This window comes from Rhagoletis zephyria, unplaced genomic scaffold, assembly GCF_001687245.7.
Source record: "Rhagoletis zephyria isolate East Lansing unplaced genomic scaffold, Rhagoletis_zephyria_1.1 Rzeph_scaffold_01686, whole genome shotgun sequence".
Lineage (NCBI taxonomy): Eukaryota > Metazoa > Arthropoda > Insecta > Diptera > Tephritidae > Rhagoletis > Rhagoletis zephyria.
This window is the reverse complement of record NW_016158770.1, coordinates 22,789-28,485: the sequence shown is the minus strand read 5'-3', so window position 1 is coordinate 28,485 and position 5,697 is coordinate 22,789.

The following is a 5,697-nucleotide window of genomic DNA, read 5'->3' as shown; positions in this document are numbered from 1 at the left end:
GAATAAATAAACATGGCATTCAATTATAGATGTGTTTGTGTTAATAAAATATATGAATGCACATCAACAGCAAATATAAACCAGTGCATAAAGCAGTAAATATGTACATATATATATATATATGAGTGTAAACCTATGTGCAAGCAATGCATTCATTTTTCATTATAACACTTTCATGTTCAAATACCACCAATAAATATTGCAACAGATTTAAAAGCGATTAAAATGCAAAACAAAAAAACACTGTTTTCCTTTTTATTCAGCAACAATTAATGGCCACATGCAGACATTGAGGTGACCACAAAATGCCTGCCACCTGCCACAAAAGCATGCCGCCACACGCACGCACACCCACACACTTAGAATCACATAATCTGCACACAACCACACAGCCCACAAATGATCCGCAGCACCAACTGCGCTTTATGATTAAGTTGCCTTATGCGGTGGATGGACGCAATCTATCGTTGTTTCGGTATAATTGCAACGAGCTTAGTGCAAACTTTTACTCAACACATGCAGCCAATGTACATATAGCCAACATAAATGGACATGGGTGCCTAAGCTCAGCTGCTTACAAACTCCCACTTACGGTGCTATCTATTTCGCCTGCAGCACATGTGTGTGTGTGTGTGTGTGCATGCGTGTGTGTGTGGTCACAGTTGGTCGCGACCACTTGGTGAGATTTTCCATTTTCACCATTTCCGGTACTAAAATCTGTAAATGTTTTTTTTTTTTGCGATTGGCGCAAAAAGTTGCAAGAAACAGCTGGAGTTTTGGTCGGCTACTTTGTTTGAGTAATGGTGTGAGAATGTGCAAACAAACCATGAATTCAAATTTAAGTGAATATGCATGGCTGTGTCTTTGTGTTGTTGCACATGTGCTGCTGCGACAGTTAACCTTGACCGAACACATCTGAAACATTTGTATACGTATACAGCAGACATATCCGTATGTACATGTGTATGCAGATATATCCAGCACAAGCGAAGTTGCGAGCCACGTGGTCAAAACTTTACGGCTTTTGGTAGTGACATTGTGGCACAGTGGGGTGAATATACTTCGAGTGAAAATCTTTGGTGCAAATTTTGAAACTAATTTGGACTATTGCAATTATTTTTGGAATTTTCGAAAAAGTTTCGAGCAAAGTTTACTGAAAAGGCTTACTAAAGCGTCAACTTCAGAACTGTACGAAATTTTGGATAAGAGAATTCTAAGCACAGTCTATTTAGAATCAAAGTGGGGAAGCATTTAGCTGGTATTTCAATATTTTTAGAAATTCGAGGACCCAGATCATTTTTATTATCACAAAACAAATATTAAAATTCATCCTAATCCAGGCTTGTTCAGGCTCATTAGTCTCTAATTGGTCTGCTCGCGGCGGAATTGCTCTTAATCCAGGAAATACTGAACGCCACTTTTGCCCTCTGACCGGGTCAATTATTTGGGCGTGATCTTCGACAGGAAGATATTCTAGAAGAGAAATACGCAGGAGCAAATAAAAAGGTCTCAGGGATGCCGTACTACTTCTAGCACCTAACGGATACGGAGCAAGGTAACAATCCCGTCCGCCATTATGCTAAGTAACACTAGTTTCCCCTTCAGCCAAAGATCTTTAGAAAGTGTAACTTCACCACTAAGCTGCGTAGTACCGCTAATTTCTTCGTAGTCCGGTGAACGAAACATACCAAATTAGTAGATATGAGGCCACCTTTCCAATACAAGAATTACCGAAAACGGTTCACGGTGTTCAAAGTTATCAGGTAACATACATAAAACCAAATATAAAAAATCGAATGAATTGATAACCTATCTCGGTAAAAAATTATCGAAACCTCTTTATAGTATTCATATAATAACTATTTTTAAGTTTACATATCATTTCTCTTGATTTATTTGTTTTTATTTTTTTTTGCCTCAATAAAATCCGAAAGCAACCCACTGTGCCGCACCGTTTTCAACCAGGTTCACGTGTTATTTTCCGGCGCGTGCTTTGGAAAATCCATTAATGCATACATACAGATCTACACATGTGTGTACTACATTGGGGTGGTTCAAAAAGAGTGAAGTCGGAATTTTAAAGCTCTGCGGTTTTTTTAATGCATTTTAAATGGGAAAAATACGTATTTTCTGTGTCAATACAATACAATATTGTATTAATTTGTTTAAACAATTGTTATTCCTAATGACTATTTTTTATCGTAATGGCACGAATATTTTTTAATGCTCAACTTTGTCATTAAATTTTTGTCATTTAATGTCAAGTGGAAAACGAGCATTAGAATTGTTATTTTTGTAATTCGTTGGAAGTGATTGGTTTATGTATTTGGTATGTAAAGCTGCAGAATACGGAAAAAGTTGCAACTCTTTAGGTCATTGGGATGAATTGTTCTAAATAAAAAAATAATCATTTCTTTAAACAAATTAGCAGTTGCGCGAGACATTTGTTTAAAGCCTATATTTATGCTATTGTCAAAAAATACTTAGTAAGAAATATTTTTTAAAGCTTCTTTTTGTATTTTAGCCATTTGCGGGGGGTTTTCGGGGTACCCAAAGGAACTAGTTAATACTTAAAAATGGGTTAATAAATAATCGGGTGTTAATCGTTGAAGTTTCTTCAATTTTCAATTATTCTATACCTTCTCCACGATTTTTGTTTTATCCCCATTTAAAATACATGGAAGCTTTGAGCGGTCTCAGAAAAATCCTAGTGGTGAGAGCATTAAAATCCGGTTTTACTTTTTTCGCATGCATTTTTAAACCACCCTAGTAAATTTATATATATGTATGTTGTTTGTGGATTCATGTAATGCTTTCGTGTCCATCTACGTACACACATTCGCTTGCCATATTTGTATGTATTTTATGTGTCACCTTACGCCATTTATTTGATGTTTCCGTTTTTGTTTCTGAACAACTTTCGGCAGCGATTTCCTGTTGGCACATTAACAACTTGACCAGTTGGAAGGTTTTTAAAATGAGGTTAACAAAGTCAAAAAAAAGAAAAATACTAATAAATTTAATATAAACTACAACACAAAAAAAGTTTAATGCTTTGTGGTAATTTCCTTCTTTTGTTGTGCCATCTAAAATCACTCTGGTGCTTTCCGCTGCAGTTGACATTTATGCATGTTTTTTTCCTTCTACTATTTTCCACCTCACGATTCTCACATATACATATTTAAGCACTCGGTCGCTTTCATATGAAGCTTTATTTATACTAAACACAGAAGAGAATATTGCGTCTGTTTCTGAGAGTGTTGCTGAAGACCGTGAAATGTCGATTCGTCGCCGTTCGCAGCAATTGGGTTTGCGAAACACATTTCGAACCGAACACTGATTTTGGTAATAAAATTCAATGATTTGCAAGCGTTGCTCGTTAGTAAGTCTATTCATGATGAAATGTCAAAGCATACTGAGCATCTTTCTCTTTGACACCATGTCTGAAATCCCACGTGATCTGTCAAATACTAATGCATGAAAATCCTAACCTCAAAAAAATCACCCGTTACATATGTACATACGTATTTGTTCCATGTATTCCACTTTGCACTTGTCAGCCTTTGTTTTGCGTTACCCTCTCATTTGCATCCAAAAGTCCCGCAAAATTTGTGGTCTTCATTCATTTCCGACCTGTGGATTTTCCACTTAAAGTTTCAACACAATTTGCTTGCATTGTTTATTTACTTTTGTTTCAGCGCATTTTCCGTTAACCTCTCAGCTCGGTTGGCTTATTCAATGCAAACTTCGATTGAGGTTCAGAATCAGTTCAACACCGCCAACCACCCACCTCCTTACCCCAACGCCACACGCAGGTGTTTGTGAATTTTTATTATGATTTAATTCTTAAGTGTTCGCGCATGGCTTTCCACTCTTCTGCCACTCGAAAATGGAAATTGTTACGAGCGAACTTTATTCTTCTTCAATATTAGTTTGCATGCGTTTTTTTTCTTGTTGTTGCTGCAGCTTGTGGTTGTGCCGTTGCACACACAATATATTGGAGTAGTTTTTCAATTGCTTTGTTGCTGTTGTTTACCTACAACAATTTTTCTTTTTATTAGTTTTTTATTTCTTAGTTATTTATGGGTCATTCGGCGGCCATGCAAAACAGCCATTCAAACTTTTGTTTATTTACTTTTTCAATTTGTTAGATTCTTTTAATGCGCGTCCATTTTAGATATGCATGCGTATGTATGTAAATATGAGCACCTTATGAGTCTATGAAAATACTTTGCCTTTGCTTACATTTGCATTCGTTCGTGGTTCTTTCTATTGTTTAGGTAAATAATTTTTGTTGAGGTCAAGTTTGCTTTTATCGCAAATAAATCAAGGAAGTCACATACTACTGGCTCACACTGTACTCGTGCAAATGCCTATCTCGCTTTGCTCGCTTTATATTGCGCTTTGCATTTCAATTTATATTACAAGTTTTTATTCGAATAAGCGCATATGTGAGTACATACATACATACATACATANGAGTACATACATGTGTGTGCACAATTTAGTTTGAATTCGCTTCGGGCATCCTTTTATAGGCACAATTCGATTATAAATCCATTTGCATAGTCACTTGGAAAGCTCGTAAATTTTTACATTTGACCTAAATGCAAAGTTGTTTATTTATTTTGGCCAAAAAGAAAATATCCATTTCTGAGTTGCATAATTTTAAATAGTTTTGAATGATTTTTAAGGGGGTTTGAGCCTTAGAATATAGAATGATTAGTTTATTTCAAGAAATTATTTTTGAAGTGAAATTTCCGGTAAAACTTTACAGTTTAAGTTTTAACATAGCAATGTGTATCTGATAGGTTAGAGCTGTGACACGGAGTACTGTACTTCAGCTCAGTGTCCGGATCGCAGCGCCCAGTGAATTGAAAAGAAACAGAATTTTTGTCCGATTATTTGTTAGCAGAGCTTAGGACAAAGTATCTCCTAAAGAATATTGCGACAGTAATACGTTTTGCGGTCGCAGCCTAATCCGTTAAACGATTTTAGTGTCAAATAATAAGCAGAATAACGGTAATAATAAATATACCAGCCATTGCCTGTCGAAGGGCGACCGTTATTAGGAAAAAAATGTTTTGGTTTTTTTATATTTTTTTTTTATGATAATAAACATTCTTTAATTAAACCCAACCAAATTATTTTCCTCTTTCATTTAATTATGATTGATCGATTTTTTAAACAAAAATATTTAAGATTTTTAACGACGAGACCACGGCAAATGAGAATCAAAAACCAGAATAGAGAGATCAGAAGTTATAAATATTTCTCCACTCCAGCTTTCAAAAATTAATACTTTGAATTTTTGATATAGCATTTTATTTCTTCAATAAAATAATCGATTAAGGGATTTTTTCTATGTCAATTAATCGATTTTTGTTTGCTTCTAAATAGATCCTTTCTATGTCGATTAATGGATTTTTACATGCCGAGTAATCGATTCTTTCCATGACAATTAATCGATTAACTAGAAATTCGATTCTACTCTTTCGATTAATTGAAAACTGATTTAACTTTTTACTTGAAGCTGAAAGCAATTGCAATTAGAAGTTGAAAATACTAACTTGTCACGTCCGGGATAGAGATGCCGTTTTTAAATCGAGTAATTCGAAGATCGATTAATCGAGCCCTTCCGATTCGATTTCTTGTCGATTCGATCTGTGAATCACAAAATGAAGGGGTCTTGGATAT